This window comes from Meles meles, chromosome 20, assembly GCF_922984935.1.
Source record: "Meles meles chromosome 20, mMelMel3.1 paternal haplotype, whole genome shotgun sequence".
NCBI classification, from domain to species: Eukaryota; Metazoa; Chordata; class Mammalia; order Carnivora; family Mustelidae; genus Meles; species Meles meles.
In genome coordinates, this window is record NC_060085.1 from 28,780,273 (window position 1) to 28,805,376 (window position 25,104).

Sequence of the window (25,104 nt, forward strand, 5' to 3'; positions counted from 1 at the left end):
CACCCATACTCACTACGGTGCACTGTGATTGGCACCCATGTTCAACTGAAATATACCACAGAGACCTTAAGGGGCTCCTACTCAACTCTTTTCAGTTCCCATCCCACTAACATCAACATGGATTCAAAATAAGTTCATATTTAAACATCAAGAAGGAGGGACTGTGAATAGTGTCTGCATAAAAACTATCTTGTTACACCCTCTTAATACCTGATGACATAGAAAATTTTGTCCCTGTTTTATAGATGACCACACTCGAAGCTGACTCCCCAAGGGCCCCATGCTCTGCTTCATACCAGAAATTCCTAAATTGCCTGAGAATTAGAGAATTGCAACAGAGTTCTATCCACTTTAACCTTCTTCAAGCTGTTATTCTTCCTTGGTTCCTAAGATACTGCTTTTGAGTATCACTATCCACATTGAAGTCAAAATGCCTCTACCCATTATTTTAACAAACCCTATGGCCTTAGAAACATCGTTAGTGCATAAATGCTAGAAGATGACAAATATTTACATAGTGGAAATAGAAGTGATCTTCACTGGGCACCCATACTTTTTTGTTGTTGTTGAAGGGTTCCTCAGATTATTCTCCAGAACTAAGGTCTAAGACATGAAACAGCACAGAATTAACATAAAGTCTATGAGAATAGGTATTGCACTTGTTACATCTTGGTAATATTTAAGAATTAAATATTTAAAAGCTCTATCCTGGACAAAAATCAATAAAATAAAAGAAGCCACAGTCATTCTGTTAATTTTTAAAAAGTTCTCCAATGTTACCAACAAAAAGAACAGTACTAAGGAAACAAATTAACTTTCATACCACTCAAGTTCTCCTGAGTTTCAGGGCTGCAGGGGGGCGGGAGGGGGGAGTACCTCTTTTAGCACCAAATAAAATGAACAGAAAAATGCTTTCTAAAATGTTGAAAGGCATGAAATGAAAGGTTAAAACATTTCACCATGCATATATTATTCTGGAAACTTGAAGGTATCGTCTACATGAGAATGGCACTTTAAACATTACTTGAATGTGCTTTCTGAAAGTATGGAATGATCAATTCTTCTTTAAAACCCTTAATGTAACAGTACTCTTACTTTGCCTGACAGATGACAAGGCTCAGGAAAGGCAAAGATCAGAACCGCAGGAACAAAAATAAAGTTGGCACCAGATCCACTTCCCCTTCATGCCAACCCTTTCTTCTCCCTTATCATACAACAAAGCAAAAAAGAAAAGTATTGAATATGAAAACCAGAGAGATTTCCCATGACTGAGCATTATCAAGTACAAATGCATTAGTAATGGAGCTGATTCCTGTGACCTTTTCAATTATGATAATCCCTCAAAGAAAATTAAAACCATTTTCTAAAACATGGTCCAAAGAGTTCCACAGATAATTGAAGAAAACATTTAGGAACATCCCTGGCATTTTTTTTAAGTATGTACATACTTAACACACATCTGTTCTACTCGACAGACTTTCCAGGCATGATTTTCGTGAGCAAAAGGTCAATCTAACTTGAAAGACATTTTTTCAAAGTCTGTGTTTCCAGAAATTTTGCTCTTCATTTTTCTCTTATACATATTTATATTGTGAAATGGGAGAGGGGGACTATATAGCGGTTTCTGCCTCCTGAGGACTTGTGTAGGTCGAATGACTAATGGATACTCCATTTAAAATACATCCTTTTATTTTAGATACGACAAATATATAAAGCGGCACTAGAGATCCAGGATTTCCAATGGATTTCTAGTGAGCAAACATTTCCTCAAAGCACGGAAACATGCATACATATTACTTAATTTAATGTAAAATTATTCACCATGTTCACATGTCCTGAAATGATGAATAAGCATACAGTATTTAAAGAGATAAAGATCACCTCGTTGCTGGACTTGAATGATTTCAGTTGACAGCCCAAAAGGAAAGCCAAGTTTATAGATACCATATCTAAGAAGCTGAGACCTTGCTCTTCCACTCTGTCCTCCCTCTTGGCCTTACGGCAATTAGCTGGGCAGCTAACCCATCAGAGCCTCAGTTTCTCATTAATAAAATAAAGGTATTGGCATGACAAGGTACACTTGAAACACTGCTATCACAAGGATTAAGTAAACTAACAGATAAGAAAAGGCTTAAAAATTACATAGTTACATTATGTAAACAAAGCAAATGGTGTTAAAATTACTAGTTCTTATTTACAGTTAGATTTTCAGTATCAATGAGTATGTACCTACCATAGCAGATCTGAGACAAGTCACCCTATGTTGGAAACTAAAAAATGAATTCTGATTAATAGAAGCCCTTCTAACTGCATTCCCCTTTTTCTAAGGGGAAATCAGAGCCTTAATCAGAATGAAAAAAAAAAAAGAGTTCTTTGTTTCAAATTTTTAGTTCTGTTACAGAGACCTATTGAGAACCAGATACAAAGCTATTAAGCCACACTGCAATTTATAAATAAATAAATAAACGCTTTAAATTCCATCATCAGGACAGAAGATCAGCCCCAAACACACACGACAAAGGACGGGAAATGGCTAATGAAGACTTCCATAACAGGATTATGACCCTTAATTTCACCAGGAAGGTGTTCTATTGTTAGAGCTCAAGCACACGGAGAGAAAACATCACGGGAGGAAAAATAACTATCCCATAAAAGAATACTTTGCCTTGGTTCAAGCATAATTTCGTTTTTACCCAATTCAAGTATCAAAGAACAAAGAACTGGAAGGAAGAAGGGTAGATTAAAAAGCCCAGCACTTCGGAGGGAAACATTCTACGCGGAGACTGGAAAGGACAGGGTAACCTGCGTGCCTTTGTTTGTGGAAACAAAGTCCCTGGCAGCTGGAGGGAAGCAGGAGGACCATGCCTTCGCAATTTGCCTCCAAACCTATTAGCAACCCTCAGATCCAAGAGTTACAAGTCCCTGGAAACAAACAGTGGGAAATGGGGAATACGTCATTTCTTTTGGAGAAAAGACTAGTTTAAAACAGCAAAAACATGCGTGTTTTCTCACAGAGGAGGAACTGAGGAAACTAATTATTTCGGGACTTGCAGGGACCTCTTACTACAAAGCCAACTTACTTGTAAGAATCTGGAAGCAAGCATCCCTTTATGCAAATTCACCATAGTGAGTACTTTTTAAACACTGAAGATACTCATACACTTGCAACAGTTTAGGGAAATGAAGGAGACAGAAGTCACTTCAGCAAAGAGGTTCAAACACGCATTTTTCTGTGCCTGCCTTTTCTTAAAGGACTCCCCAGCAACTTCTTCCTAAATTCTGTGTGACCATTCCATAAGGAAGTCTCAGTGGGCTTCTCATTCTTTATTTGATGCCAAGGAAACATCACAGGGTTCACAGATATTAGAAAATTTATCAAATGGTAAGATAGGATATGGAGACCCAGTCTAAAAGATCATTCCCTCTTCCCGCTGTCTTCATTACTTATGTCCAATGACGATTCACAAATCATAATCATCATAAAGCTATGTACTAGTCGGCTTTCCCCCAAAAGCAGCAAGCTCCAGGAAGCCTGTAATTTCCACTTCTATCCTCAACATTGTCACCTCATCTCATACACAGAAAAGAAGTTCCATACACACTAGCTATTTTTGTTATTTTAATTATCACTGCCTAAGCATTGTTTTAAATTATATTTATATTGAAAATCTTGAGTTTTTTAGGAATTTTTAGTTCTCCTCTCAAAATTTTCCAGTAATTGGAAATGAGTATGTTTATATAAATATGTTTACATAATGACTATGTAAACAAAGACATTTACTTACGTACACTTTTTACAGATGGGCCAAGAAAATATTTCGGCATCGAGATACTATCCTCCTTCTAATCTATAGATTTTCCCTTTATCGTGAAGATTGAAAGAAAGAGGGAAGCAAAAGTTTATATGTAGAAGAGGCAAGATAAAAGATGGTAGAGGGGCGCCTGGGTGGCTCAGTGGGTTAAAGCCTCTGCCTTCCACTCAGGTCATGATCTCAGGGTCCTGGGATCAAGCCCCACATCGGGCTCTCTGCTCTGCAGGGAGCCTGCTTCCCTTCCTCTCTCTCTGCCTGCCTCTCTGCCTACTTGTGATCTCTGCCTGTCAAATAAATAATTAAAAAAAAAAAAAAAGATGGTAGAGAAGCAAGTTCCCAAATGTCAGGGAATCAACTGGAGAGAGTTCATAGTGCCAGTTCTGGGGACCCATCCCAGGATAGCTACCCCATATTCCTAAATGCTGAGGGAAAAGAGATGAGTTACAAAAATTCATGGCAAAGTAGAAGGCAGTTTCTCTTGGTTTCTTTTTAAGTTTTATTTTCAGAACAAAATGGATTATAGAGGAGTAAGAAGTGGAGCTTACTGTCATTCTATTGTATTATTCTTGATCTCTACCACCTCCAATAATTTTTTTGTTCATTATTGTTATATATCTAAATTTACAAAGAATTTAATATGTTTCGGGGTGCCTGGGTGGCTCAGGGTTAAAGCCTCTGCCTTCAGCTTAGGTCATGATCCCAGGGTTCTGGGATCGAGCCCCGCATCCGGCTCTCTGCTCAGCAGGGAGCCTGCTTCCTCCTCTCTCTCTCTCTCTCTCTGCCTGCCTCTCTGCTTACTTGAAATCTCTGTCTGTCAAATAAATAAATAAAATCTTTAAAAAAAAAGAATTTAATATGTTTCTTAGCTTCTAGGTAGAGATGAATTTTGGTAGCACAGTCACTGGTTAGGAAAATGGAAATCACCGTACAATCATTATAAAAGGAGACTATTCTTACACTGAAGCGTAATGGGGGGTACAACTAAAAACAAAATATATATGCATTTCATATTTTCTTACTTCACTTTTTTTTCTTCTCCTGTCCCTAATATGAATGTATATGAGGATATCACCAAAAACCAAAGAAAACCTTGTAGATCATGTGATTGGTTTTGCCTATCGCAATAGAGTCTTTCAAAAAAAATAGATATTTTACTATTTTTCATAGCAAATTTATTTAAAATCCCACAGTGTTACATTGTGGCCTGAAACTTTGTGTTCCACTCCTATTCACTCCTAGATCACTTCTTAGTATTTAAATGCTTTTTTTTTTTTTCTTAATTTAGAATTTCTAAAACCTATTTGGATGTTTATTCTTCTGCACTGAAGTACATATTACCTCCCACCAGGCACGTCATATACCCGTGTGTGTGTTGGCTTGCCTTTCTCCAACCCACATAAACTTGATAGAAAAAGGACATAACTTCCCCCACTGCTGTAGTTCCAGCTCCTAGAAGAAGGGCTAATAGGGGCAGATACTTGGGGCAGTGCTGGCTGTTAGATAAACCCCAATGTCACTTTAGCGCTTCCTTAGCAAATGTTTTCTGAACTTTTAGCTGGGTGTACAGCTGCCTCAAAGAGACAGCACAACCTCTAGTCTTAAACAGACTGCTTTTGTCCCTTCTTGTCTCTTTCCTCCTTTCTGCTGGCTAAAATGTGATGGTAATGACCAAAATGTTCTATCCACGAGCTCTCAGTTAGATGCTCCTCCTCCCAAGTTCACACACCCACATGTACACACCAACCTGCACATGCGCAGACAACCACACTTCCTCATGCTTCCTCTTTTCTCTCAATATATCGAAAGACTGGGAGAAAGAGACCTTACCCTGTAAGCTGCTAGTCCTTTCCTTGAATCAAGAAACAACATTTTCAAGTGAACCCCAATGGCCTCAAATCAGTTTTCTCTGGCCATCACTGGGACATCAGGACTTACTCAGAAAGTGATAGACTTAGACTTGGGGCACTCATATTAATACTGCATGTGAAGCGAATGGATTATTCGCTGTTTTCTTTTCTTTCTCTACTTTCAGCCCCACGGTTGCTATTGCCCACACAGAAACCCAGCGTTATCTCTAGGCATTGTCATTTTACCACATGGATAACTCACTGGTTAAGTGGTACCCATAAAACCCTGGAAAGAGGGACACTCAACATTGAGTCACTCACTCCACAGCTGAACAAAACTGATTTGGACTCTGCATTCATCATGGTTGCATTCCACTGGGGGGAAACACACAAGCCAAAATACAAGGCTGTTTTCTTCATAGAGCTGGGCACCACTGGAAAATAAAATAGTCTGGCAGAGAACTGCTTGCAGTGGGGGTAGTGCGCTATGCTTACAACACCTGGCATTATGCTTGTTTACACTGTATACACTGAGGTTAAAAATCACTTCTTTCTTTAAGCTCAGTAAATGGCTATGTCTTTTGACTAAGTTCTGTCTGATACTCTAAGCTCCCGAACTCCTTTAGAAATTGAGGTAACGTCTCTTATCTAATTTACAAACACAGTTCAGCGGCAGAAACTGTTATCTCGAAAAGGGTAACATCTTGGCACTGAAAAATGATAACCACCCTCTTTATTCTCTGGAGATGTCACCTTACGTTAGAGGCAGGTGACGGTTTGCATTCTTTGACAGTATTGCTCTACCACCAAGTTTTATAATAAATTTTCCTTTTCCCTCCTTTTTTTTTAAAGCCAAGAGAGGAGATAAAGAATCGATGAGATGTCAACACAGAGCCCACACAGGACCAGATGTAGTCTCTACATAAAGTTCTACAGGAGTCAGCAGGGAGAGCAGAAATAATTTATCCTAGGAATCCTGACAGGTACCATTATCTACACTCTGTTAAGTGGTTTACATTGTTTAAAAAAAAAAAAAGACTTAAGATGGGTCTTACACCATTCACCTTTACTTCCATCACTTAAGGAAATTCAATCAAAGGCTGAAGGTAAAGATACCGGTTCTTGTCAAATCGAGATACTGAAGGTGGCTTTGATCACAGCAATTCTCAGGAAGTTCAGATGTAGTGAGGGACTAAAGATAAAATGTGATGTATGTACAACTATTCACTCCAGTGTTCAATATTTCAATTATTATACTTCATATTTCACTCCATAAAATAGCCAAGAGGAGATAACCTCTGTAGCATACACGCATAGATATATGTATGTGTATATGCATGTCTGAGTATATATGCACACATACACACATATATATGTGTACACACAGACACACACATATATGTATACACACATACACGCATATATACATATACACACAGACACACACATATACATATGAGGAGACAGAAAAAGAGATTTCTGGTTTTAAAAAAAAAATAAAGAAATGAAGAAGAAGGTTCATACCATTGTTACTTTCTACATATAAATAATTACCCAGTATCGGTAATCTTCAAAGCTGTACTGAATTATTCATTTAATCTTATTAAAACCAGAAATTTAAGTAACACTTCTGAATATAACTCAGAATAATATAACAAGATAATCATAAGCCCATCACAAAAATTCATGTTGATTAATAGTAAATAGCTTTTGGACTGAATGAGTTCTCTTTATAAATGAGAACACCACTTAACCTCTGTGGCCAAAAAAGCCACAAAATTCTAAAGCAACTCATTTCTGAAATGAGACCTCAATGAAAAGTTGCATCTTTCAGCTCATCTCCAGTTTTCTGAATCGTGCATCACAGTACTTACGACATGTGCTGCCTGTTTGTAAGACAGACTACAAATAACAGCTTGAATGGGAGTTTTACTTAAAATTCTGTGTATTTCCCATTTTTTAAAGCAAAAGATCTTGTATTTGATCAGCTTGGCTTTTAATTTTAGTTATGCTTATTTTAAAATATGTGAAGATATTCCTGACATCTCAAAAGAGCAAATTATTACTGTCTGTCAACTCATTTTTAGGAAAGCTATATCATAAAAAATGTATAGCTTCATATAATTAAAAAAATTCAAGCAGTGTGCATTGACTAAAGTAATATGGACTATTAAATAATTCAAAATTGTGTTTAGCGGCAGCAGCTGTTTAATTAAAAGGTAAAAACTGAAACTAATCCACTATGGTTGACAGAAATACAGCCTTATCAGTAGTTAGATCCCCTAGGATAGAGAATATGGATATGAATTCAAGAAGTCATGAGCTTCATTTAATGAATATAATGAAAATAACCACAATAAATCTGTACAGAAACATATTTTACATCAAAGATTTTTCTGGATGTTGCCTCACTTTTAATTTCCTTGAGGCTAATAATTTTGCATTTCAATGTAGCAAAAAAAAAAAAGAGAACATATTAATGTACATATTGTTAACCACTGATGCATACAGCTTTTGTTAGAGGGTCCACAGCTTAAGCTCAGCTCACAAAGTGACTAGAACATTCTCAGAACCAGTTAATTCCCTTCAAAGCTCAGAACCCTACTTCGGCTCAAGTCATGATCTCAGGGTCCTGGGATCGAGCCCCACATCAGGCTCTTTGCTCAGCAGGGAACCTGCTTCCCTTCCTCTCTCTGCCTGCCTCTTTGCCTACTTGTGATTTCTGTCTGTCAAATAAATAAATAAAAATCTTTAATTAAAAAAAATAAGCTCTGAACTCTAGGCTCCCTATTCAACATACTTTCACATAATTATCCTTTAACCTGGAGATACACACATGTATCATAAAGTACATGTGTTACACACATGTAACATAAAGTTAACCAACTTCATCCACAATTGATTAACTGAACTTTACAACTCCCTTGAGAATTTTTTTTTCACCTACCATATTTGGGGAAAAAAAAAACTCCTTGGCAAGTGGAAAAAGAAACTAGGGATAGTGAGGATGATATAAGTATTTATGACAAGACAGAAGATCATAGGGATGGGAGGGAAAGATAAAACAAGATGAAACCAGAGAGGGTGGCAAACTAATCTCGGGAAAAAATTGAAGGTTGCTGGAAGGAAGGGGGGCTGGAAGTATGGAGTGGCTGGGTGATGGACACTGGGGAGGGTATGTGCTATGGTGAGTGCTGTGTATTGTGTAAGACTGAGGAATCACAGACCTCTACCCTGAAACAAGCAATACATTATATATTAATAAAAAAAATAAAAAATATGTAGAGTGTTTCCATTCTTTGTTCCAGGATTTCCAATTCCAGTCAATTTTCTTCTGAAACAATAAAACATGCGGGCAGAACTTTACATACAAATAAGCTTATTGCAGAAATGTTTTGAATATCAGGAAAAATTAGAAAGTAATATAAATCTCATTGCTGGAAACTTACCAAAAAATTATGTCTCAATTCTACAATGGACTATTATAAGCCCATTAAGAATTAGACAAAACTAAATGTATTACATTCTATGTGACAAAAAACCAAATTATTGAAAAGTAAATGCATTTTTATGAAAAAAATTATATGATCAGAAGACAAAAAAGATAAAGAATGTTTTCTTCGCTTGTTCTTATGCTAAAATAAATCATGTTAATTAGCTTTCTCATTATCTGCTAAAAAAAATGCTTACTTTTTAAAATGCTTATTTTTATATTGGTTATTCCCCAGTTTACCCTAGCTATAATTCAGACAACAGATTTGAAAAGTATGGAACCAGGCAAACCAATGAAAGAGCACTATAGTAACACAGGCAAGTGAGGTAGAAATGAAAATGGAAAGTAGTAGGAAAGTATAAAAAATAGAGAAATGAATTGTTTTTTGAACAGCTGCAGTGAAATAAAAAATGCATCTCCACATACACAAATATATATATACACATATATATACATACACATATATAAGTATATATATGTAACTCTCTACATCTTTCTCTCTCTCTCTCTCTATATATATATATGCAACTCTCTCCAACTCTCTCCCTGTAGACATACACGGGTATGTCTACAGGGAGAGAGTTGGAGAGAGAGAGAGAGTGTGTGTGTGTGTTACTTCCAGAGAATAAAAAGAAAATTGATTCTATAGATTTCCTTTACTTACACAAAGGAAAGAAGACAAAAAAACAAAACAAAACAAACAAACAAACAAACAAAAAAACCCACACAAAAAAAACCTCCTAAAATGGCAGAGGAGAAAAAGGGGAAGGGTCCCTCTTATACTTCACAAATGAGAAAGATAAATAGTTGACAAGTTTTTTGCGTTCATAACAAGTGTCCTGGGGATTTTATTTATTTGCATAGTATGGGGCATGCACAGCGGAACATAGGAGTCCTTAATTAGGGAGAACAGGTGGTGGAGAGTCACAGGGTGAATGCTGGCCATGACTCTATCCTGTGCCAAAAATTACAGACTTGAACTATGGAAGGCATTTTCAGGGTGAGTTACCTGTCTCCAAGTAGTCATCTCTAGAGTGGAGTTCAGCTCCGCTGCTATGTTTGTTAAATGATGTTTACTCTACTTCACATGCGTCAATTGGAATTTACCACTTATAAATTATTGAAATTCCCCACACAACCTACAAACTTCTTTCTGCAGTTGAGGCAAGATCTTTCCCTGCTAAATGGCCCTATTTCTCTAACTGGGGTTTGGAGATGAATTCTCCTCAACAGTATATTAAGTGTTGCAATGTTGGAATGACTTAATACATGGCAGAAAAACACTTACATGGGCTGAACACCGAGGAATTTTAGGGCAGTGAAACTACACTGTATGATACTATAATGGTGGATACATATTATTATAATATTTGTCCAAACCCTAGGGCACCTGGGTGGCTCAGTGGGTTAAGCTTCTGCCTTCAGCTCAGGTCATGATCTCAGGGTCCTGGGATTTAGTCCCACATCGGGCTCTCTGCTCAGCGGGGAGCCTGCTTCCCCCTCTCTCTCTGCCTACTTGTGATTTCTCTCTCTGTGTGTGTCAAATAAATAAATAAAATCTTAAAAAAATATATTTGTCCAAACCCACAGAATGTACAATACCAAAACTGAACCCTAAGGTAAACTATAGGTTTGAGGTGATAATGATGCGTCCACGTAGGTTCACTGATTCTAACAAATGTACCACTCTAGTGGGGGATGTTGACAATGGAAGTTATGCATGTGTAGAGGCAAGAGATCTATAGAAAATCTCTGGACCTTCTGCTCAATTTTGCTGTGAGCTCAACACTGCTTTAAAAAAAGCCTATTATAAAATATGTATATAGCAATAGAAATTTATTAAAATTTTTCTGCCATGAAAAACCTTGAGTTCACAAAATGATTTGGCATGCATGTCTACAAATAGCAGCCATCTGATCTTCAGGTTCGTGATCATCATTTACACTCAGCCTTTGATTCTCAATTGTACAGCTCTGCACGTATGGGCACATTGTTGTGCACTGAAGTGCTATAACTTACCACTTATTTGGCCTTGGGCCAGTTGCATAAAATCCTACACCTCAGTTCCCTCATCTATAAAATGGGAGAAATAAGGGTACCTACTTCTCCTGAGGCTCAGTGAAGTGTTGAGCACATAGTAAGGACTTAAAAAATACAAGCTCCTTTTGTTATTATTGACCACAACTGAAAGCCTGTAAATCTCCTTTACTTTTCTTAATATCACATAGAGTGATCATAGAGGAAAACACAGCACCTTCAGAATAAATAGGCAATGCTTGAAATTCATTGCTTCAGTGTAGAATTTTTACTGGGCTTTCGAATTGTCTTCAGACTTATTCAGCATAATAAACCACTAGATGAATTACTTACAACTGCATCTAGAAATTGTAGTTTTTCAGTGTATGATTCTTCATCTACATTTGAAGCTACCTAGTTGCAAAAAGACCTCGAGATAAATAATTTCGGCTTCTCCCCCCCCTAAGAGTTTAAAATCTACTCCCTGGTTTATTCTTTGATACAGGAAACTTCCAAAAGTTGATTTGCCGATGATAACAAATTTATTTTCAGGAGTAATATTCCTGATCTAATATGACATAATAAATAATTCAGAAGTTTCACATTATCAGGGAATTACATTTAGGAGATCAACTGGGGATCTCTGTAATGAGAAGCATTCACCTTGCTAGAGAAATGCTACTCTGCATTTAATCTTATAATATTCCCTTCTGGGTGTACAAGACAGCTTGTTGGAAAATAGAATGATTCTTGGCTCTATTTAGAAACAGAGAGAGAGAGAGAGAAGGCAAGGAAAGGACACAGTACCATGCAAATGACACTTAGATGCCATTTGAATTCTAAAGTATTGATTGAGCTTTCAAAAATCTCCATTTGAAGAAATTCTGAAAATTTGTCGTAAGTGAGTATGAAATAAGATAGAGCTTGCTATTTAAGATAGGGTCAGTCTATATGGTTGTCGTGCAAGTGTTTGTTTTACTATTCTTGCAACTTTCTGTATGCTTGACAATTTTTCTAGGAAAAAGTTGGAGGGAAAACCTGTTGTTGAAAAGTTGGGGAAACAGAATTCTATAAGCAGTTTTCTCATTGGATACATCAACTATGTATTTACTCTTCTCTTGAAAAAAGCATGTTCTCTTCCCCCACATCACCCAGGTGCCCTGGAGGAGGCCAATTCCATCATTTGAGCCTCTATAGCTTTCCCACAGAATCAGCAGAATTCTGTACTCTTGGCCATTTGGATTGGCTCAGGGATGGGAAGAGACTAAAGTTGAACCAATCTGATTGAAGCCCAGGATTTCTGTTCACCAGTGAGAGAGGTTTTCCCTTTTCCTACTGAGCATGAATGGAGGAAAGAGGCGGAAGGCCTTGGCTGAGAGTACCCATGTTAAAACCATGATCACACCGTCTGCTGGAGAAGGAAGTTGGTATCAAGGAAATATATTTGAGAAAGACAATGAGAGAAACCTAAACAAAGCTACACCTAAGGCCAAATCTAGCAGAGTACTGCTCAATTATTTGAGCCAATAAATTCCATTATTCGCTTAATCTAGAATGGTCCTTGCTTTGCTGCTTACAAGTGAAATTGTTCTAACATGCCAGTAGACAAGACAAAAATAGCTGAGTCATGACTAAAGAAACCCATTTTTTTTACCGCATACATGGACACTCTGAGATCATTATTCTATCATTTGCTATCGAATGGAGAGAAAAGTTGGTTCCTAAGGATCCACTCAGCCAAAAAAAAAAGAAAGGTAGAAAACATCTGTTGGAGTCATGAGTGACTTGTCAGTTAAGTTCAGCAGCAGTAACGCCTTCTAAAAAAACAGATCTTTTCTCACCAGTGGGTATTTATGTAATTACGGTCAATTACAATTTAGAATTTCTGGGGCATGGGGCTAAATTACAGTGACATTTAAGAGCTTTGCTAAATTTCCCCATTCATCCTGAAGATTTCTGGAGTAACTATGTTGTAATTAAGTAATTTTTTTTCTTTTCATTTTTATTATAATTTTCTTCTTCGAGTTTGGTAATTACCCACTACTCCAGGGTACCTTCCTTTAGAGGAGGGGGAAAAAAAAAAAAAGACCACCCGATTTTCAACCAATATTTAGACGAGGTTTTGTTGCCTGCTGAGTGATGAATGCTGATGTGTACGGCAACCTCTGATGAGATTCTTTAAGTTCCCACTCCCCCCTTCCAAAACCCAGAGGCTCCCCAAAAAAGTATTAAATTGCCCGAGTGGGTAATTGAAAACAAAACAAAAAGTGAAACCTGACATTATGATTATTCAGCATCTTCTACACAAGAGGTAATGTTTAAGTAGCCCCTGGGAAATGTACAAGCAAAGCCTATTACTGTGGGTTTTACATATGCCTCACCAGTAGAGATTTTATGAAGACATACCTTTTGAGCTTTATGCAATGGAGAGGAAAGATAGGTCTCATTGGATTAAGTTATTCTAACTGCATTTACTTCTCGCAAAGAAGTACATCACATTCATAAAAAACAGCCAGAGGCCTTTAAATTTTAGGTCAATAGCACTAGACTATTATATGTTCCTAAGAGAAGCTGTAGCAGGTTGTGTCGATATTACAGAATATTAGACTCTTTTTGAAAAAGGAGCAGGAAGGGACTGATGATCATGACACCACCACCCACCATCAACTACTGTGGAGTGAGGATTCACTCCATCCAGGCACCCAGCCCCCTTGAGGAAGGGTTTTATTAGGGACAGTTGAAAAAAACAAATGAGAAAAAAGTGAAAAAGTTAGTTGTCTGGCCTATAATCATCCAACTCATGGGTATAAGAACCAAAATTGAAACCCCATTTTTCTGACTCCTAAAACTGCATTTGAAACTGTATTTCAAGTGTTGAGAGCAGGACATGACAGTGGTTATTTGAGTTTATGACTCCATAGATGATACAATTCATGTATGTTTCAGGTTTCTCTGAAACCACCTTTTTTTTTTTTTTTTAAGATTTTATTTATTTGTTTGGGAGAGAGACCGAGAGCACAAGAGGAGAATGGGAGGGAGAAACAGATCCCCCTCACCCCCCACCAAGCAGTAAGCCCAATGTGGGACTCGATCCCCGGATCCAGGACCCCAGGATCATGACCTGAGCAAAAGGCAGTTGCTTAACCAACTAAGCCACCCAGGTGCCCTCTCAAACCATCTTTAATCAAGTCCAGACATATGTAGTTAGAGATTCCTTCAAAATCTTATCCTTGTCTAGCTTTTGGTAATCAGTCATGCCATTTCTTCTACGGAGTATCTATTTCCTCTCCTTCCTATTTCTACCTATAGAAAACTGCCTTCTATTTCAAAGCCCCATTACTCCTTTATTTCACAAGTATTTGTTAGGTGCCACCTATGTGCAAGAGATGACCAACGCTGCAGTAAGACAGACATGGCTCCTTCTCTGCAAACCTCATAATAATATAAGGCACGTGACAGTGGTTCCTGAGCTCATGAAGACATTCTGACGCATTCTCACTCTAGAAAATGCATTCCAAGGATTACCAACAAAAAGGGAGAAAACGTTCATTTTACACATACCAAACCTGTGCCAAGTATTTCAATATGCACCCAATTTAATCATCAGCTATAATGAGAAAGTTTGCAGGCAAGCATATTAACGTATTCATTTAAAAATATTTTTGCAACAGCTCCCTGGTTAAAGAGCCATGTTAGACACTTGATGCAACACCAAGATCAATCAGACCACAGGGAATAAAGTCTGCGCGATGATCAAAGCAATGTCAGTTCTTTATCTTGGGGATTTAAAAAGCAATAGATGAGGGCATCCTGATGTCCCTTGCTTCCAGATAATGAAGAGAGCTCATTCCTAAGGATAACTTCAGCTGGGGCAGCTGGGTGGCTCAGTGGGTTAAGCCTCTGCCTTCGGCTCAGGTCATGATCCCAGGGTCCTGGGATCGAGCCCTGCATTGGGCTCTCTCTTGGCAGGGAGCCTGCTTCCTGCCCCTTGCCCCCCGACTGTTTCTCTGCCTACTTGTGATCTCTCTGCCAAATAAGTAAATAAAATCTTTAAAAAAAAAAAAAAAAAAAAGGATACCTTTAGCCATAAAAGTTCACATTTGGTAAAGTTTTGAGGCTCCCCCAGGGCAGGATTTGGATGGCTGTGGACATCTTTATCACAGCAGCTAGCACTGCATCTGAGCAACAGCCGTTTGCTCAATAAGTAACTGAGTAAAAGGTACATACTGGGGCTTCATGGGCTTTCTAGTCTAGCACACTGCTAAAGAACCAGAGAATGCAGAAATATTCAAACTACTTACATTCCTAAGTTTTTATTTCCATTCTACAATCAACTCAGCAAATTAATACCTACTCCCCAAAAGCTAATAGAAGTTGTATTTACCCTTCATCAATTGTTCACACTTCGCCATATCTACTTTCTCTCTTCACACACACACACAAACCACACTCCTGTTGCTATTTACCATTCACCTAATCTGCTCCTTATAGCAGGATGACTTAGATATTCCAGACAACAAAGATGAAAGGTTTTATCACCCTCCATAGAACAGAGTGAGACACAACCCTTGTGTGAGATGGATTTAGGATCTTGAGTAAAATAATCTCCCTGACACGAAGAGTTTAGTACCATGGACAGTGGGAAATATAACTAGAAAGACAGGTGGCAAAGACCTTAACCATGTTATCTGATAGATGTTACCCAGCAGAAAATGAAGAACTGCCAAGCATTTTTGAGTGGGCTTGGGATCCAATAAAAATGATATTTTTTCAAGATAATTTGGGGATGAAACATCAAAGACAAAGCGAACACAAGAAGAACAGGAAATCAGACAAGTTCAAAGCACAGAAAATACTAGCCAGAACAGAATGAAATTGGGTCTGTTCTATTCCTATAACAAAAGACAACTAAGGAGATTTAAAAAGTCATTGACCAACAATATTTAATACAAACATACTCAAACAGCATATATTTCAATTAATTAGGTTTCTAGAGGAGTAATGTGGTATTTAGACTTGGACATTAAATCAATATTGGCCTTATAGATACTCCCCATGTTCCTCAAGCCCTCACTCCAATCCCTTCCTCCCCTGCCAAATCAATACACATACCTTTACATCAACCAAAAAGTACAGTACTATTTAAGTGAGAAAAGCAATCTAAATTTACAACTGTAAATGTCTAAAGCTTCTAGTCTGGGGATTTTCCTAATGGGAATATTTGCTATGACTTTTTGTGATTCTCATGGTTGTGTTCATGAGCACATCACAAGGGTGGTTTAAAGGCCTAAGTGACATAAATTAGATTTTCTTTAAGAAATCATGTCCTTGACATGTTTTTTTCATTATCTGAGAAGAATGAAACAGATTTTTCGGTTAATTAGTGCTAAGGCATGTATTTTGCATTAGCATTAAGTTTACCAAAATGGCTTTAAAAACTTGAACAGATGGCAGAATTATAATAACTTTTCCTTATGATTTAGGTTAAGAATAAAGCGTTGTGAGAATTCTCCTCCTGCCTAACTTTCCCATAAAGTTAATGCATTTAATAGATACGGTGTATTGTTTTTCTCATCGAGGTGTAAACAACTCTATCTCACCTTAGATGAATATAAAGAGCTGTGGGAGTGCATGTCAGTACTATCTAGCTAGAGGCTAGGGCTTTTCCAGGGTATTAGCACTGAAGCAACCACACACAAACAACTCCAAAATCCGGACAGTTACTGGATGGAGCAGGAGTTGCAAAGACAGATGTCCCCAGTGGCCTGGCAGGCATAAAGGAAGTGAGTCAAGCTGACTTGCCCTAAGAAAACAGGATAGTGGGGATGGCAACAGGCTGGACAGGGCGAACAGGGCAGAGAGCCAGCACACACAGGGTCTCCCACCAGTTGCTCTCAAGCATGAAGGGTACCCCTTGTGCAGCCATCGTAGCCAATTTTTCAAAAGAAATATAAAACCTAAATTTTGTAGGTGAAATTTCCCAATTAAAATTTTGGCTGCTATTTCATATTTGCTTCAAAAAAAAAAAAAAATCAATAAATAAAGCCAGGAGAACAGTCTATGGCCTTCTTTCCGCTGGCCTTGGAGACATTAGTCTGAAAACCTGGATGGGGGAGGGGGTTAACAATTAAGAGTTCATTGTCAGTACTTACAGGATATTCAGTCTCCAGGTAAAACACTTGAGGTTAGTATAGTAGATTGGTTTCATAGCCTGGTTTTTCAAAAATGAATTGTGGTGGTGGCTCTCTGCTCATCAGGGAGCCTGCTCCTCCCTCTCCTCCCTGTTCCCGATCTCTCGCTATCTCTCTTGCTATCTCTGTCTCGGTCTCTCTTTCAAATACATAAAATCTAAAAAAAAAATGAATTGAGGTGGAAGAAGCTTGAATCATAATGGGTAGACTACCATGATATCTACAGGAAATGATCTTGAGCTCCGTGACCTTCACTGAGCTCAGGGAGATCTTACTCCATTTCTTTTTTCTTGACTCTCCTAAATTCTCTAGAGTGTCTTTTCTAAACTCTTACCTCATGCTTCTAAAAAAGTCACAAGTAGCTAAAATTGCAACTTTTGAGAAGTGGTGCTTTTCCCAGCCTTCACGTGCTTTCATTTCATGGCAGCATTGGATATCTCAACTTCCCATGTCTCTCATGAATGAATAGCAAGTTCTTCAAATCTCCTTGACCCCCCTAAACTCACCCTTCTTTCTTGAACCTTTTCCTTCTGACCTCAGTGATACCAGTTCTTGGTTAACTTCCCATCTGACTCTTTTTGGATCAACTCCCTCCTTACACTGAGAGATGACAATAAAGGGTAGTGAACAGTTCTCATCTGCCTGTTTTTCATGCATTTCCTTTGCATACTACATGGAATCTTCTAGTCTTAAGTCCTCTCTCTCAGGTAATAACTCCACTCATTCCTTGATTTTCACTAATACTCTTTGGAGGATAACTCCCAAATCTCTCCATACATTAAAATTCAGATTTCCCAACCCCACGCTTAAAAGCTGAAAGAAGGGAAGAGCAACTGACATCTGTTGACCTTTTACTATGAGCCAAGCTTACCTGATATGCCCTGTCTTATTCAATTTGCACAATACTAGAAGATAAAAAATATTTTTGTGCCATCTTATAGATGAACAACCTCAGGCTGAGAGAGGTCGCATCTCTAACAGTTGTGTGACGTCACACAACTAGGTAGATCCAGGATCCAAGTACTCATCTATTCTTAGCCACTAGACTCTTCCCCTTACCTCCTACTTTTAATTAATTGGTAAATTTTAGTAGAGTCCACCTTGGTTTAATAATTGCTTATCTCACTGTTCTACCTCAGCAGAATTACCTTAGTCACACTCCTTTGTATTTCCCTCTTTGGACACTGCCATAGCCTCTCAACTATTCTTTATGCTTCTAGTTTCTTTCCCTTCAATCCTAATTTTCACAGTGTTATGATCTTACTCATGTCCAGCTTCTAACATATCTTATTTAAAAAAAAAAAAAAAAGTGCTTCAGTAGAAACTGACCTGTCTCTGTTCATTGTCTGAATCTGAAAAATCTTACAACTCTGAAACTCTGAAAGGTACAGGTAAGTGACAGTAATGCAAACTTTGAGACATGAACATATTTTCTGTCTGTAGAGGTTTAATGGGCCTCCTCCCTCCCTCCTAATCCCCCTTCCACCTCACCACTTGCACACAAAAAATAATTTTGATTCTATTTGCACATTTATCTCAATATTTCTATTCTATAAATGTGTTCTATACTCTCTTTCGAACCAGTTACAATACCTACAGTTTCCTTCATGAATTAACAAAAATATTTAACACACTGTTCATTTTTATATCTATATAAGAGTCATTGTTGACCTATGACTGAAAATTACTCTTCAACATGTTCAGCTCCCAACAAGTCCAACCTGTGCTCAAAACCTTGCAATGGGCATCACTTGCCAAATGAATTAAGCCCGGAGACCTCACCTTACACTTCAAACCCAACATTATATCCTACTCTATTCCATCAATTCTATATTCCTTCCACTTTTCACCCATTCACATCCTACACAGAGGCCAAAAGGAACTCCTCAGATCCCAGATGCACATTTTTCTCACCCAATTTTCCTCCTTTCTGATGCTAATCCTACCCTCTGGACTGTGGCTATTCATAGAGCAGTCAATAAAAATAGCTACTGTGGATGCTTTAAGCCCATGTTTCTCAGACATTTACATGGAAATAACACAGGAAAAGAGAATTACTATTTGCTTCACTAGCGTGTAAGAAGGGGGATGAAAAGGAAATAGACTACTGGAAGCTATTTGTGTAAGTTCTCTTGTTTTATCTTAAAAATGTATGCAGATTTTTTTAATCCATTCTATAATACATCATGAATTTTCATTAAGAATAATATATCTACCGGGCACCTGGGTGGCTCAGTGGGTTAAAGCCTCTGCCTTTGGCTCAGGTCATGATCCCAGGGTCTTGGGATCCAGCCCGGAATCCTGCTCTCTGCTCAGCAGGGAGCCTGCTTCCCCTCCTCTCTTTCTACCTGCCTCTCTGCCTACTTGCGATCTCTGTCTGTCAAATAAATTAAAAAAAAAAAAAGAATAATATCTCTACCTTCAAATGTAAGGAAAACTGATATTACAAAAGGGTGACTTACCTAATCCATGGCTATATCTTTTGCCTAAGCCCTGTACTCCCAGAAAAAAGGCAAAGATTAAGAAATCTGCCCCTCCCCACTCTTTTCCAGGAAGTCCCACCCTCCACACTTCATAAGGATTCCTTTGTTACCCACCTTGATAAAACCCTACACCCCCTTCCTTTTCTTTAGGATGGTCTTCATTAATGAATATTCTCCCTATTATAACAGTTTGAATAAGATTATTTCCTTTAATTATCTAATACATTGTTTTTGACACATGACATTCTGAAGTATACAGCTCAATCTGAAAAGCGCATGACTTTATGTGATACTTTTCAAGAGTATAATCATGAAGTCTGGGACTTCATGGTATATTAACTTATTATAGTAGAAATAACAACACTCAGATTTTCTATGTCTCCGAGGAAATTAATGAAAATGAAATTGGATCATTATCTTACACCATACACAAAAATCAACTCAAAATGGAGTAAAGACTTAAATGTTATACCTGAAACTATAAAACTTCTAGAATAAAACATAGGGGAAGAGCTCAGTGACATAAGTCTTGGCAATAACTTTTGGATAGGACACCAAAAGCACAGGCAACAAAAGCAAAAATAAACAAGTGGGACTTCAAATTAAAAAGTTTCTGGGGGTGACTGGGTGGTTCTATTGGTTAAACATCTGCCTTTGGCTCAGGTCATGATCCCGGGGTCCTGGGATCGAGCTCCATATCAGGCTTGTTGCTCAGTGGGGAGCCTGCTTCTCCCTCTGCCTCTGCTGGTCCCCCTGCTTGTGCTTTCTCTATCTGTGCTCTCTCTCAAATAAATAAATAATTTTTTTAAAAAGTTTCTGAACAGCAAAGGAAACAACTAAACGAAAAGGCAAGCTACAGAACAGAACATATCTGCAAACCGTATTCGTGATAAAGATTAGTATTCAAACTATAAAGGAACTAATACAACTCAACTGCAACAGAACAAATGACCCAATTTAAAAAGGGACAAAGGATCTAAACAGACATTGTTCTGAAGAAGACACACACGTGGCCAACAGAGAGAAAGGATGCTCAACATCACTAATCATCAGGCAAATGCAAATCAAAACCACAGTGGGACATCACCTCACACCTGTCACAATGGCTGTTACTGAAATGTCAAAAGATAACAAGTATTGGTGAGGATGTGGATAAAAGGGAACATTTGTGCAATGTTGGTGGGAATGTAAATTGGTTTATCCATTAGGAAAAACAATAAACTTAAAACTTTACAAACTTTTTTACAAACTTTTTTTACAAACTCACAAACTTAAAAGTAGAACTACCATATGATCCAGCAATCTCACTTCTGGGTATACATTCAAAGGAAATTACATCACTGTCTCAAAGAGATATCTCAAAGAGCTATCTGCCTTCCCACATTCATTGGAGCATTATTCACAACAGCCAAGAGATGGAACCAACCTAAGTGTCTTTTCACAGGTAAATTAAAAAAAAAAAGTGGTATATATTCACAATGGAATAGTCTTTAGCCTTAGAAAAGAGGAGAATCCTGGTATTTGCAACAACATGGAGGATACTGTGCTGAGTGAAATAAACCAGACATAGAAAGGCAAATACTGCATGATATCACTTAAATGTGGAATCTAAAAAAGTTAACGTTACAGACACAGACTATTGAAGGGTGGTTACCAGAGGAAAAGGAAGTGGGGGAGATGGGAAATATTGGCCAAAGGGTAGAAAGCTTCAGTTACAAGATGACTAAGTTCTAGAGACCTAACATACATCAAGATAACTAGAACTTAAAAATAATGTACTGTAGACCTGAAATATGCTAGGAGTATCTTAAGTATTCTCACCATATGCACACACACTGGTAATTTTGTGAGATAATATATATATTTTTTTTTTTTTTTCTCATTTTATTTATTTTTTCAGCGTAACAGTATTCATTCTTTTTGCACAACACCCAGTGCTCCATGCAAAACGTGCCCTCCCCATTACCCACCACCTGTTCCCCCAACCTCCCACCCCTGACCCTTCAAAACCCTCAGGTTGCCCCAACCTCCCACCCCTGACCCTTCAAAACCCTCAGGTTGTTTTTCAGAGTCCATAGTCTCTTATGGTTCGCTTCCCCTCCCCAATGTCCATAGCCCGCTCCCCCTCCCCCAATCCCACCTCCCCGCAGCAACCCCCAGTTTGTTTTGTGAGATTAAGAGTCATTTATGGTTTGTCTCCCTCCCAATCCCATCTTGTTTCATTTATTCTTCTCCTATCTCCTACCCCCCCATGTTGCTTCTCCATGTCCTCATATCAGGGAGATCATATGATAGTTGTCTTTCTCCGATTGACTTATTTCACTAAGCATGATACGCTCTAGTTCCATCCACGTCGTCGCAAATGGCAAGATTTCATTTCTTTTGATGGCTGCATAGTATTCCATTGTGTATATATACCACATCTTCTTTATCCATTCATCTGTTGATGGACATCTAGGTTCTTTCCATAGTCTGGCTATTGTAGACATTGCTGCTATAAACATTCGGGTGCACGTGCCCCTTCGGATCACTATGTTTGTATCTTTAGGGTAAATACCCAGTAGTGCAATTGCTGGGTCATAGGGTAGTTCTATTTTCAACATTTTGAGGAACCTCCATGCTGTTTTCCAGAGTGGTTGCACCAGCTTGCATTCCCACCAACAGTGGAGGAGGGTTCCCCTTTCTCCACATCCTCTCCAGCATCTGTCATTTCCTGACTTGTTCATTTTAGCCATTCTGACTGGTGTGAGGTGATATCTCATTGTGGTTTTGATTTGTATTTCCCTGATGGCGAGTGACGTGGAGCATTTTTTCATGTGTCTGTTGGCCATCTGGATGTCTTCTTTGCAGAAATGTCTGTTCATGTCCTCTGCCCATTTCTTGATTGGATTGTTTGTTCTTTGGGTGTTGAGTTTGCTAAGTTCCTTATAGATTTTGGATACTAGCCCTTTATCTGATATGTCGTTTGCAAATATCTTCTCCCATTCTGTCAGTTGTCTTTTGGTTTTGTTAACTGTTTCCTTTGCTGTGCAAAAGCTTTTGATCTTGATGAAATCCCAACAGTTCATTTTTGCCCTTGCTTCCCTTGCCTTTGCCGTTGTTCCTAGGAAGATGTTGCTACGGCTGAGGTCAAAGAGGTTGCTGCCTGCATTCTCCTCAAGGATTTTGATGGATTCCTTTCTCACATTGAGGTCCTTCATCCATTTGGAGTCTATTTTTGTGTGTGGTGTAAGGAAGTGGTCCAATTTCATTTTTCTGCATGTGGCTGTCCAATTTTCCCAGCACCATTTATTGAAGAGGCTGTCTTTTTTCCATTGGACATTCTTTCCTGCTTTGTCGAAGATTAGTTGACCATAGAGTTGAGGGTCGATTTCTGGGCTCTCTATTCTGTTCCACTGATCTATGTGTCTGTTTTTGTGCCAGTACCATGCTGTCTTGATGATGACAGCTTTGTAATAGAGCTTGAAGTCCGGAATTGTAATGCCACCAACTTTGGCTTTGTTCTTCAATATTCCTTTGGCTATTCGAGGTCTTTTCTGGTTCCATATAAATTTGAGGATTATTTGTTCCATTTCTTTGAAAAAAATGGATGGTATTTTGATAGGGATTGCATTAAATGTGTAGATTGCTTTAGGTAGCATAGACATTTTCACAATATTTATTCTTCCAATCCAGGAGCATGGAACATTTTTCCATTTTTTTGTGTCTTCCTCAATTTCTTTCATGAGTACTTTATAATTTTCTGTGTATAGATTCTTAGTCTCTTTGGTTAGGTTTATTCCTAGGTATCTTATAGTTTTGGGTACAATTGTAAATGGGATTGACTCCTTAATTTCTCTTTCTTCAGTCTTGTTGTTGGTGTACAGAAATGCAACTGATTTCTGTGCATTGATTTTATATCCTGACACTTTACTGAATTCCTGAACAAGTTCTAGCAGTTTTGGAGTGGAGTCTTTTGGGTTTTCCACATATAGTATCATATCATCTGCGAAGAGTGATAGTTTGACTTCTTCTTTACCAATTTGGATGCCTTTAATTTCTTTTTGTTGTCTGATTGCTGAGGCTAGGACTTCTAGTACTATGTTGAATAGCAGTGGTGATAATGGACATCCCTGCCGTGTTCCTGACCTTAACGGAAAAGCTTTCAGATTTTCTCCATTGAGAATGATATTTGCGGTGGGTTTTTCATAGATGGCTTTGATAATATTGAGGTATGTGCCCTCTATCCCCACACTTTGAAGAGTTTTGATCAGGAAGGGATGCTGTACTTTGTCAAATGCTTTTTCAGCATCTATTGAGAGTATCATATGGTTCTTGTTCTTTCTTTTATTAATGTGTTCTATCACATTGATTGATTTGCGGATGTTGAACCAACCCTGCAGCCCTGGAATAAATCCCACTTGATCGTGGTGAATAATCCTTTTAATGTACTGTTGAATCCTATTGGCTAGTATTTTGGCGAGAATTTTTGCGTCTGTGTTCATCAAGGATATTGGTCTGTAGTTCTCTTTTTTGGTGGGATCCTTGTCTGGTTTTGGGATCAAGGTGATGCTGGCCTCATAAAATGAGTTTGGAAGTTTTCCTTCCGTTTCTATTTTTTGGAACAGTTTCAGGAGAATAGGAATGAGTTCTTCTTGAAATGTTTGGTAGAATTCCCCTGGGAAGCCGTCTGGCCCTGGGCTTTTGTTTGTTTGGAGATTTTTGATGACTGTTTCAATCTCCTTACTGGTTATGGGCCTGTTCAGGTTTTCTATTTCTTCCTGGTTCAGTTGTGGTAGTTTATATGTCTCTAGGAATGCATCCATTTCTTCCAGATTGTCCAATTTGTTGGCGTAAAGTTGCTCATAGTATGTTCTTATAATTGTCTGTATTTCTTTGGTGTTAGTTGTGATCTCTCCTCTTTCATTCATGATTTTATTGATTTGGGTCCTTTCTCTTTTCTTTTTGATGAGTCTGGCCAGGGGTTTATCAATCTTATTGATTCTTTCAAAGAACCAGCTCCTAGTTTCATTGATTTTTTCTATTGTTTTTTTGGTTTCTATTTCGTTGATTTCTGCTCTGATCTTTATGAGATAATATATTAATTAGTTGGATTGTGGTAACTATCTCACAACATAAATGTATATCAAAATATCATGTTGTTTACCTAAAATATATATAATTAAACAATTTTTATTTGCCAATTATGCCTCCATAAAACTGGGGGACCAAGACACTAGCAAAGTTATACCCATAAGAACTACCTAAGAATCACTGTAGAAG

At 38.0% G+C, this 25,104-nt stretch overlaps 1 protein-coding gene across 8 annotated transcripts in view; it reads right to left on the reverse strand.

The window, feature by feature from the left end:
- Positions 1–25,104, reverse strand: part of FHIT (fragile histidine triad diadenosine triphosphatase) — a 1,485,305-nt gene that overhangs the window by 539,037 nt on the left and 921,164 nt on the right. The gene's annotated exons all lie outside the window — the stretch shown is intronic.